At 36.8% G+C, this 12,850-nt stretch overlaps 1 non-coding gene across 1 annotated transcript; it reads left to right on the top strand.

The window, feature by feature from the left end:
- The first annotated feature begins 12,178 nt into the window (after positions 1 to 12,178).
- On the top strand, positions 12,179 to 12,250 carry TRNAE-CUC (transfer RNA glutamic acid (anticodon CUC)). Its single transcript has one exon. It is a non-coding gene; the product is annotated as a tRNA-Glu (tRNA).
- The last annotated feature ends 600 nt before the right edge of the window (positions 12,251 to 12,850 follow it).

Here is a 12,850-nt window from a genome sequence, read left to right as displayed (position 1 = left end):
TCCTGATAATGTGATTGGTACATCAGACCTTGATAAAGGCAAATAGAAAGTTACTCAGAATTAGTTAAATGATTGGTAACATAGTCCTTACCTCAACTATTAAGCAAATTAGGTGTTAGATTGATACCTGGCAATTAATTCAGTCTTCAGCAATTAATTCAGAGCTTTCAGGAAAGTTCTATCTAGGGAAGGTTGTCTTTACTACAGAAGCAGGATGTCTGGAGCCCAAGTGCAGAGTCTCAGTGTTCCACAAGCCTTGAAGAGGTACACTGTATGTGCTGGAGTTGATAATACAGACACTAGAGCAAGGCTAGTGTGATATTAGAAGCTTGATCAGCAGCTAATCTTTTGTAAATAAATACATTTTCTTGACAAAAAAGGGATCTGGTTAACTTAGGACATGACCTTTAGGCTGAAGAGCAACTCCCAGAGGAATCACAGAACCACTAAAGACGGTTTGCAAGAACCCCATATCAAAACAGCTCATCTGTAATCAATTTTTAGTCTGTACAGCAGTTATTGGAACAGGCGCACACTTCCTGAAATTGCAGGAATGTTCCCAAGTAGAATGTACATAACCTGTGTGCTCTAGCTCTTATACGTGCATGCTAGGAGCAGTGATCCCCCATGTACCCAGTGCTGCAATAAAAACATGTTGACTTTCTAACCTGCTGACCACCAGACCAGGCTGCCCAGAGCCACATCAGCCTGGCCTTGAATGCCTCCAGGGATGGGGCATTCACAACATCCTTGGGCAACCTTACAGTGCCTCACCAGCCTCTGGGTGAAAAATTTCCTTCTAATATCTAACCTAAACCTCCCCTGTCTCAGTTTAAAACCATTCCCCACTTGTCCCATCACTGTCCACCCTCCAAAACAGAACACCTAAGCTGTTCAACAGTGAAAGAGCAAAATAACTGATAGCTCTTACCATTGTAGGCATTTAATTCCAAAGTTAAGATCACTGTGTTAATGGAGCAAATAATGACTTTAATCCAGTGTATAATCAATGAAAATTATATAAAGGAATATTATTTAATTTAATAATATTAAGACATTATAATAATGAAATAAGCAAGAGAGTTAGGCACAGCAAGACAAAGAGAATAAATAGGAGGCTTACCCATGTCGTGGGCTTGCTCAGGAAACTCCAATGGAGTGGATCTTCCAAAGAGAGAGAGATCTTTCCCTACTGGTAGTCAGCTCTTACGTGGGTCTAGGAGAGGTGCAGCTAGGCTCCACCCCTTCCTGCAGCACAGGTGAATTGCTTTCACCTGTGCTCCCAGGGCTGACTCATTGCTCGCCTCAGGTGACTAATCAGAGGTTCAGGCCGTGACTCAGCAGTTCCCATACATCCAGGTTGCATTATCCTCATAAGAATTTTCAAGTTCTTCATAACAACTAAAGTGACAATATAATATCAGAATTCACTTGAATTATACCATTATTCAATGGTGTGATTAAGGCAGAAAACAGTAATGACAAAAAGGCTCCCAGCACTCACTAGCTTTGCTATGGTATCACCCCACATATTTCCATGATCAAATTTGCATTTCTGATGACTATAGAAAACATAAATGCAGAAAATCCTTTGGTTTTGTTTGGTTCTAGATCTAGGAGCACTAGCTAGCAAAAGAGTGCACTGAATAATTAGCTAGATTAAATGAACTGCAGTATATTTGCAATGTTTATTCTGGAATTCTGGAATATTGCAGGACTTGATGACAGATTTTTTGCATCCTATGAGGAGATATTAGAGCATTTACATTCTGATTAGGTCTACTACTTTTTTTTTTTTTTTCCCTTTCTGGTAGTATTCCAGAGTTGTGCAGACTGGAGGAGAGGCCCAAAATGACAAACATGCTGAAACCTGAGTGTTTCTTCAGTCTGTGTTTATCTAGTTTGACCTATTGGCCAATTGCCAGGTGGTTCCTCAGGGTCCACAAGAATGTGTCATCACTCAAGTGAAAGATAGTCTGCTGATGGTTCATGGAAACAGGTACTGCAAAGAGTCCTTTGAGGATCTTTGCCATCACTATGGTAGTACCAGTTTCAAGCTAGCTGCTTAAAAATACTGTGAGTAGTGGCACACTATGAAAGAGTCATTTAAGCACTGAGATGCAGACACACTTCTCTCACTGCCTCTCTGCCCGTGGTGCACGAGTCAGCCTTTGTGTCTTTGTGCCTGCCACAGTGTGGTTATAAATTCGTGCTCCTCACAGGGATGTGCATACACAGCTCAATAGCTTTGAAATATCATTTGCCTGTCTAGAAGATAATAAGTTTCACAGAGACCTCTTTTGAACTTTTATGTCTTGAATAAACAACAGTTCTGAAGTGAGTAAGTGATCCCTTGAGCTGTCAAGCTTTTCATGTCTTACACATTTTTAAGCTCAACCTTCTTGGAATAGCATAAAGTTCCCACAGCACCTTTAAACCCAAGCCAGACACACTTATCACTGGGTCATATTACCACGTGACCATAGCCACAAAATTAAAATTTAATTTAAAAATATTGTATATCAGTTTCTATATCTTAATATCCATGTTCCAGAAGACTGAACTTTGTTCAGTGAAAAATGTACAGGTTTTGAGTTAGTAAATTAGCCTTCTATTTTCATGTTTATGTCTTATTTTTTGATAATTTTTTCCTTCATAGGAAAATGATCTTTTATTTTGTTTTTGTTTTCTAAGATAAGAAACAGAGGAAACCTTAGATAAGAAACAGTCCCAAAATGTTATGATTCAGTATTCATTAGGAGCCAACACTTGGAGAGTTTATTTCAGTGAATGCCAGTACCCCTTAAAAAGACAAGTTCATTTTGGATAGAATTTCATTATTATTATTTCTGATGCGTAATATCTAGAGTTTTTCCATGTGCTTTTATGCATTAGTTATTTCTGTTTGAAATGGAAATCCAGGGAAATCCAGATGTTTTTGTTTTACATGCAGCTGTATTAATAATCACCAAAGTCTTCAAATTAAATCCACTGAATCTCTCTCTCTCTTTTTTTTTTTTTTTTTTTTTTTTTAATTTTTAATTAGACACTTATATAAGAGGAATAAAATGCTAAAATACTTATTGAATTTCTCCCCATACTCCCAGTGAACTTCACTTGCAGGATGTGCTAATTATAATATGACTAATGTGAAGCAGGATTTTTCCACCTGTTTCTCTGATAAGATATACAATGGCTTAAGGTTAATTTACAAATTAATTTTCATAAATATCCTGGAAATCAGTAGATAACTGTCTGAGGGAAATAAAACTAGGATATAAAAGAATCACAAAACCTTTAGAAAAATGTATCCATTCAAAGTTGGTTCTAAAAACACTAAGTCATGCCCATTATTCTGGCATTTATTTATAAAGCTTCTAATTTCTTCTTATATAGTTCCTCTCCACTATTCAAAAACAAAACAACACCAACCCATACCAGAATAGATTGCATACAGATAATTAAATGTAGAGAGGAGTAGGGGTGGTTCCCTGTGTGGAACTATGGCCTCTCCAATGACAGGAACCTTTACATCAGCCCCTTCACCAAACATCTGTGTTCAGCGTAGGCAGCCAAGGAACATGTCTTCATGGAACAGCAGCAAAGGATAACTGTTTTTCCTCAGCTATTTCTGCACCATGACCAAGGAGGATATGACCACCATGAGGATAAGCTGTCATTTGCTGATCATCTTAACCTGGAAAAATATTTAATGCCGAGGTGAGAACTGAAGAACTCAGCTTTCAGGAAATAATCATTCTGCCTGAGCTTAAGCATTAAATAGAGGCAGAAAAACACATATTACAAAATTCTTTGTATTATTTAAGGATAGGTTTGTAGGCAACATAGTGCTTTTATATAGGCTACAGTGGCAATGACTTTTAAAGCCAAAGCAAATGAATAAAATTGCATTGGAATCAGTCAAGCAATCATTTAGTAATAAGAGAGGATTTGGTCTCTGTCTCTCTAATAATGGACCGGGTTTAAAATATTCATATCAAATATTAAATTGCCTTGAGATTACTAAAATCCTCTCAACCATTATGCAGTAATACACAAATACCAGCAATATTTTATTGAGGGGTAGCAGTCACATTTTACTGAACCTTTAAAATTTTATTGGAAGAATATTCTTCAAAACCCATCAAAAGTATACTTTAATATTAGATTATATTACCAACCTGATACTTAGACTTTTAGAGGATTTAGTGCAACTTACCTTTGCATGATAGTCTATTTAATGGTTTCACTCTTACACTATGTATTTTTAGAACTAGCAATAGTACATCTAAAATGTATTTTCAATGATCCACTTTCTTATGTTACTTTTTTTTTACCCATCAGTAGGCAGTTGACTTACTACATATTTTCAGTTAAGTAATTGAAATTAGGCTAAAGTGTTGGGATAAAAACTAACAAGCAAACAAAGGCAGGCCAGAAGATATAGCAGTGCTACTGTTGACTTAAAAACTATCAATTCTATATAAAGCAAAAGAAGTCTATGAGATCTTCTTCTTGAAGCAGGGTCAGTGACCACATTAGTCCAGGATGCCTAGGGCTTCAACCAGTTACTTTTGAAATGTACCAAAGGTAGAGATTATGCAGCTTCTCTGGTCAACCTCTTCTGCAATTTGATTGCCCTTGGTGTGGAAAAAGTCTTCATACTCAGTCTAAATTCTCATTGCAACTTAGCCTAGTTGCCTCTCATCCTCCCAACAGGCAATTGCAGAGATCATGATAACCTCGTTTCAAGTACAAACAGGCTGTAGCTTTCTGAAGCTATTGCTTTTTCAGGATGAGCATGCACTAGTTCCTCTTCTCAGAGGGTAAGTTCTCCATCTCCTGATTATCTTGGGGGCCCTCATCTGGACCCTAAATGAAATGTAATATCTAGACAGGGTCTTAGAAGTGCTGAGTAGAGGAGAATTATCCTTTCCTTTAATCTACTGGCAGTTCTTATGTTAATACAGTACAAGATGCTACTGGCTTTCACTGCTCAAAGGGCACACTACTGACTGATGTTCAGCTGGTGGCTGCCACAGCTTGCAGGACATTTAATGCAAAGCCAGACTGGCCCCAGGCTGCCCTTGCACTGGTGTTTCCTGCCCAAAAGCAGCACGTGGCACATGTCCTTGCTAAGTTTCAGGAGTCTGTTGGTGGCTCGTTCCTCTGGCATAAGTGAAAGGTAGTGAAACACACTCTGGACCCTTCTGATTTTTTGTCATCAGTAAACTGATATTGCTAAAGATGTTACATTGGAGTCCCTCATAAGCCAAGACTAGCTGCAGAAATATATTCTGAGAATTGTACACATAAATTCTCAGCTCCTTCACATCTATAATGGTCAGCTCACAGTGGCAGTGCCATTGTCCTGGATGATCCTGGTGCCAAGGCATACGCTGCCTATTTGTCCAGGAGCTTTTTTTTTGGCATCCAGATCTCACCTATCAGTGCTGCAGGTGTCCTGTGCCTAGTCTTGATTTCTGCTGTTTCTGATTGACCTCTTTCTCCATACAACCTAGCCTGAGACTGTCGATTCTCAGTCCAAACCTCCTGGTTTGGACTCCACCTCCACTGCCCTCTCTGATAGTATGCAAGTTGGCCTGTGCTCTGGGCATTTGCCGCTCCTGACTTATCCTCCCTTATGGAGCAGCACCCTTCTTACTCTTCAATAGGCAGCTTGTTTAACCATTTCACAGCTCTAACATACATGTGCAAATCAAACATTCTGTGTAGAATATAAAGGAACTTCACTTTTTTAGAATTATTATAATTTTCCATTTCTTTCAGTGGAGTTACTGCTTCACATTACACCTGATGGAATACAAAATTTTCTCAGATTGATAAAACATTCAAAAATGTATAAATGTAGTTTAAAATTGCCATTGCTTTGAGGACTGCTTCATGTTCTTCTGATCAACTCTATTGAAAAAAATAAAAGAAAAAAGGAAAAAAAAAAAAAACAACATAATTTTTCCTGACTTTTCTTGTACTGTTAAAAACAAGAAAACAAGTTGAAATATTGAAAGTACATGTCATGAATGGGATTAACGTATTCACTTTTTCAAAAGTCTTCATAGTTCTTTTCCTAATAAATGTTTGTTTTCTATTCAATATAACTGTAACATAGGAAGGCACACTACTAAAGCTTAGATCATGCCAAAGGGACTTAAGACACCACTTTCTAGCATTAAGAAAACAATATGGAAGTGCATAATGGTGACAAACACTCAGTACTCTTCAATAACATCACTGACAGCCAGAACTCAGTTTAGTAAACAAAGCATTTCCCTTTCAAGATTTTGCAGTGTGATTAAACAAATTTTCTTTCATTGATAGGACACAAGTGATTGTATTGAATGGGTTAAATTATAGAAAAGTGATGTATAGTTACATCTATCAGGCAGTCTTACTCAAAGTTGCGGTATTTAAACTACTAGATTCGTAAGCACACTACCAATGTGTCTGGGAGCATTTACATGCATGAACTCCTAGTGTTGTAGCTGAAGATCTAAACTTCTGGGGTCAATAACTGTACATTTTCTCATGCAGATTCATGTTATGAAGATACATGTAAAGTCCATTTGTGCACATCAATTATTGTATTCATCTTATAAAGGTGCAATGGATACCACTTCCATTAATGACTTAGATTATTCATGATAACATACAAAATAAGTGAAAATAAGATGAAACATAACTTTGGATCCTTAAGCAGTTAATTTGTATGGAAAAGGATTTAAAAGATGATGGAAAACCCAGATCCTGGAAGATTCCCTTATAGTTCAAAGCTACTGTCATGAGAAGGTTCAAGGAGAAGGTTCCATTAAAATTTTAGAGGTTATGTATTCAAAATAAAGGTTAATTTGTCAGATTTGACGATAGGAAAGTAATGTTTCTCCACTTAGTGCTCATTTTGATTCTTTCAATGGAGAAGTACTGTTTTAATCCATTATCACTATTCTTTTTCGCTGCATATTGTTGAATGATAATTTTGGGGGAACAATAGAGCATCAGAACCATATTTCAAATTCCAAAGCTCACTTGACAAAACAAAATACACTCAACTGTAATTTGTTGGAGTAGCAGGAGAGCAAAACATCACAGTGATTTTATCGATAATAGTGTAATTAAGAAAACTGCTTCACAGATTTCATTAATTCAAATATTGAAAAGAATGTATATCACCCTTGAATAAGTGTTTCTGAATCACATCAGTTTGTGCACAATGACAGGACTACTGAACTGGCTTTAAACTGGAAGAGGGTAGATTTAGACTAGGTATTAAGAAGAAATTATTTTCTGTGAAGTTGGTGAGGCACTGGAACAGATTGCTCAGAGTGCCTGTGGATGCCCCCTCCTTGAAAGCATTCAAGGCCAGACTGAATGGGGCTTTGAGCAACCTGGTCAAGTAGGAGGTGTCCCTGCCTATAGCAGGGAATTGGAACTAGATGATCTTAATAGTCCCTTCTAACTCACACCACTCTATGATTCTATGATACAGACATAATGAAATTTTAGTATGTCCACAATGTAATTAGTCCAGCAGATACAGCTCTCAAAGATTGTATATTGAGGTGTTGACTGTAGACTTATCACCTAGGTTCGAGACTGTAAACATTTTAACCCTTGTTATACTAGAACTTTATTATTTGTTGCCAAATAAAATGATTACTTATGCTTATTGTGACGGAGACAGTTCCTTCAGTCCAAGCAAGAGTGTTCAGTGACCTACATGGAAATAATTTTTTCCTAATCTTGCCTATTGCCTAGTAAAAAGGTGAAATTCTGAGAATTCTGAACAGACAAATGGACGTAAAAAGTAAAAATGAATTGCAATGTCCTTAATTTTTGCTGTTTTTGAAGACATACAATTTTAAGTGAACTAAAAATAATGAGCAAATTATTTATTGGTTAAAATATATTTATTGGTTAAAATATATTTATTTTCTTAATGGTGTAAAATGTGGAATAACTGACTTTGTTAGTATATATCTAAGAAAGGTGAGAAGGAGAACTAGCTAATGGTAGAAGTGTAAATAAAAAGACAGGTTATGCCTTCTAAGCCTTTAGCATGGTATGGAAACAGAATTATTATAGCGAAGGTACAGAACAAACTCATCTTTCTGTAAATGAACATAATCTTATTTAGTCATAAACATATGTACATGCTTTTAAATCACTACAGTACAAGCAACTAAAACTAGAAATAGCCTACAAATATAGAAACATCTATTGTCTGATGGTATTATAATATAAATTACAGAATAATTTGGAAAAATAGAAACGCACTTGTAAAAATTCTGGGAATTCTTACTTTGAATGGTATCATATTATTCTTGTTGACGTAGGAGTTTACAGACTTCACAGAATACAGGTTTTCATATGCCAGGCATAATTTCCCCAGTCAATAAGGAAAGTGTCCACATGTCTTCGTTCTATAATTTTTGCATCACTTTGTATTGTTTTCTTGGAGATGAATACATGGCATTTCAGGTCATTCTTCTAGATGTAAGTGAAGAAAGCTAATTGGCTTTTGATCAAAGTGTTTTGATCAAACGTAGGTAAAATGTCAACATTTCACAATTATAAATGAATTTTACATTAGTAACAAAACTTCCTTTTCTTCCACAACATATCACTGGCAAGTACAGATTTCTCTTCATATAATTTCTCAGTCATTATAACAATGTTTTGTGTGCTTTTATGTGCAAGTTTCTTCAAAAAAATTGAGTTCATACTGTGCTTTCATGTGCATTTTTTTCTAGTGTTAGAAAGAGACTTTCACGCTCTGTTTTGATTTCTGTTTTTCAAGAACACAGGGAAAATATATTATTACTAGATTATTATTATAGAATTTTCCTTGGAGAATCAAAGGTACTCAGTGAAGACATGAAAACTTTAAATTATGCAAGATTCTGTACTGTAATGAATACAAATTTGTGAGTCCTTTTTGGTTTGTCAAATTAAAGCACAATAGTGGAAGATTATGGTATACTTAGACCTTTCATGCAAGCACTACAAAGAAACCACAACAAAAACTATTAGTTTAAATTAAGATATATTTTACTGACTGATGACTAACAAACAATGTCACCATAACAGGTATCGTAGCAGTCTATTATGATATTTTCTGTTCTCAATATATCTGATTCTGGTGCACTATAAAAAGTTATCCCAGAAGTGTAAAATATTCCAAGAGACACTTTTCAAATTATTGTTCAAAAAATCTGTAGGGAAGAAGCATTAAGCACTCCTTTAATAGACTGCTGCAGAACTTCACATCTTAAGGAGTGTCTTCAAATGGACAGGCACTGGTTACTGACAGACCCACCTGAAAGTAGTCCATGTCCTGTATCTGATACTGTCCAGCACCATTTCAAAATAAATAGAGAAGCCTGCATAATAGACTGGTGCACTAACAGATTTCCAGGCATGTGATGTTATTTTAATAATTTCTAATCTGAGCCAAAATTGTAAAAAAGCAGTGCAAAGTCTAGTCACCTTTCTAGTACTTCTGATAACAAGATATCTTATAATTCTTGATGTTATCCAGGTAAATATATGTAAGTGCTCACTATTTTTCTGTTTGCAGTATTCTTGTAAGCACATTACTGTTGAGAACTGAAGTGTACTGGAGACCTTCCTTCTTCCAGAGTTTACAATACCAGTTCAGGGCAGGAAACAATACTTAGATACAACCAATCAGAACAAGTTCTATACAGAGAGGATGTCTATTTAAAAGTTCAGTGAAAGTATTAGTGCCTAGTGATAACTTGCAGCAAAAGTACATGGAAAGAAAATGTGGAAATCATTTACTGTCAAAACTACTATTTGTTCCTTCTTCTTAATACGTTATACATGGTTTATCTACTCCAATGCTTTTATGCAGTAAAGGGAATGAAAGTTTGGGGCATAATAGATTAATGAGACGTTTGTAGCAATATAAATGGGAAGGTTAGACTTGCGTTACTGTAAGCTAGAAGATGGATTAATGTAATTTCTGTTTGCAACCTCAGATTTAATTCATCTGTGTTTCTTGGAGGAAATGCATTATTGAGAATATGTTTCAAGTGAATTTTGGAGTAGGGTTACTCTAGGAGTGTATAACTAGGGACATTCTTTATAAATACGGAACTTAATTCTATGTAATATTCTATGGTTTTGTGATAGAATTCAGCGTTTCTTTGATAGTAAGTTAATGTCGGTTCTGCAACTAGGTCTTGGAATACAGGTGAAAGTGTGAAACATCTGATGAAAACTGCAGAGCTCTGAATCTGCATTTTCATTCATCATGTCTGACACTATCTTGATCATTTTACAGAAAGTTATTTGTCTTATTTGTCTTATTTTTTTAAAAAAAATTTCAAATTAAAATCAATTAACTCTTCCTCAAATGAAAATGCATTATTAGGAGATTCAATAAAATATTTATAAAGCACTACTGATATTTAGCTGTATGATAGAACCCAATTTAAAAGAGAATTTAAGAACAGGATTAAACACTTTGCTGAACTCTGTTATATGGAGTTCTGTACAAGCTTACTGCTAACTTTTTCTTTCTTTATCTCTAGTATATGGGTCTTGAATGTTATTACTTTAACTATGTTGACAAGTCCTGTGATTAATATCTTACATAGCAAGAAATACCAGAAAAGTGGCACAACATCAGTTCAGTACTGCAAGGATGTATTTCCTTACCACATATATGCAATTCAAATCATAGAATTATCTGAATTGGAAAAGAACTTCAAGAACATAAACTCCAACTTATCAAACTGAACTACCAAGTTTCATCACTAAAATATTTCACTTAGTGCCACATCCATGCATTTCTTAAACACCTCTCAGGGATGGCAACTCTTTCACTGCTCTGGGCAGCCCCTAACAATGTTTTACCACTTTTCTTGAAGGAATTCTTTTCTATGTCCATTCTAAACATCTGCTGGTGCAGCTTCAGACTTTTTCTTCATAACCCATACTGAGGGGACCAAAACTGAATACAGTACTCAAGTTGCTGTCTTACCAGTGTCATACACAAAGGAGTGGTGCAGTTGACACTGTAGAAGGAAGGGATGCAATGCAGGGGAATCCATACAGGCTCAAAAAGTGGGGCCATGAGAACTAAATGAAGGTTCTTCACGAGAACTGAAGGAAGGCCAAGTGCAGGGTGTTGTACTTGATTTGTGGCAATCTCAGATGTGTACAGACTAGGAGAAGCACACATTGTGATCAACCATACAAAGAAGGACTTGAGGGTCCTGGTGAATGAAAAGCCAGACATGAGCCAGTAGTATGTGCTTAAAGCCTGGAAGATTAACTATCCCGTGCTTTATCAAAAGAGAAGCGGCCAACTGGACAATGGAGGTGATTATTCCCTTTCACCCCTTCTTTGTGTGGCCCCAACTGGAGTAATGCATCCAGGCCTGAGGACTTCAGCACAGGAAGGATGCAGAGTGTTGGAGCATGTCCAGAGTAGAGCCACAAAGGTGGTTAGAGGGCTGGAGGACCTCTCCCATGTAGAAACGTTGATGGAGCTGAGGCTCTTCAGCCTGAAGAAGAGAAGGCCCCAGGGAGACTTCATTGTAGCCTTCCTGTACTTGAAGGGAGCTTATAAACAGAATGGGGATTGACTTTTTACATGATCTGATAGTGACAGGACAATGTGTAATGGTTTTCAATTAAAAGGGGAGATTTAGTTTAGACACCCAGAGAAAATTCTTTACTCAGAGAGTAGTAAGACCCTGGAGCAGGTTGTCCAGAAAAACTGTGGATGTCCCGTCCTTGGAGGTGTTCAAGTCCAGGTTGAATGGGTCCCCACACAGCCTGATCTAGTGAGTAGCAACCCTGCTCACAGCAGGGGGCTGGTACTAAAAGACCTTTAATGTTCTTTTCAACCTGCGATTTATTTTAAATTAAAATTCTATTTAAAATTGTAAGATTTCAACTATTCAGTAAATGCAGTATAGTTAGGAAAAAAAAAACAAAAACAAAAACAAAAAAAAACATTATAACCAAAATACTTCATAATTAGAACAAAAAGCTTGGACTTTCATTGTGGACTGACATAAGTAAGTGCAATTGGATGGAATTCCATTGTTATACTTTTCTGTAATAGACAAAAAGTTCCTTCTGATTTTGGTAAGTAGACCATCTATAATAACCAGTTATTTATCCATCCCTGGTGGTCTAGTGGTTAGGATTCGGCGCTCTCACCGCCGCGGCCCGGGTTCAATTCCCGGTCAGGGAACAGTTCTTTTAATAGAGAGAGAGAGACTTTATGTCCATTGGGAATATGTTGAAAGGATTGGGAGCCACATACAGCATTATCCTTGATCCTTCTGACCAGGATCTGGGCAGAAGGAGAAAAGAAATCTACTGAATGAATGACTGCTTGGATGGTGTCATACCTCAGGGCTTTGGATTCTGTGATCTAGGACACATCTTTAGTAGACTGTGAGTATTGATGTTGGGTGGGGACACAAATGAACAGAAAGGTCAAAGAATATACTAGGCAGCAAGCTGGCTGGGCTCATCATCAGAGATTTAATAAACTAGATTTAATAAAGGAAGAGGATATACCACTGACAGAGAAGAGCCAAATAATACTGACATGATAGGAAACAGCAAGAAGAAACCTCAAAGTTTGTCCCAGAGGATTTGGGCTCCTTCAGGAGGGTAGTACAGCCGATAGCCCAGCTGAAGTCCCCCTATACCATTGCACTGCAGCATGGGAAATAAGCAAGAGGAGATGGAAACCATGGTGCGTTTAGGAAACTATGACCTAAAACTATCACCAAAATGTGGAGGGATAAATCACACAGCTGGAATGCTATGACTGAGAGCGACA

The sequence above is a fragment of the Phasianus colchicus genome, chromosome 3 (assembly GCF_987193195.1).
Source record: "Phasianus colchicus chromosome 3, bPhaCol1.hap1.1, whole genome shotgun sequence".
NCBI lineage: Eukaryota > Metazoa > Chordata > Aves > Galliformes > Phasianidae > Phasianus > Phasianus colchicus.
Note: the sequence above shows the minus strand (reverse complement) of the source record. Positions and strands in the feature narration are given on the sequence as shown.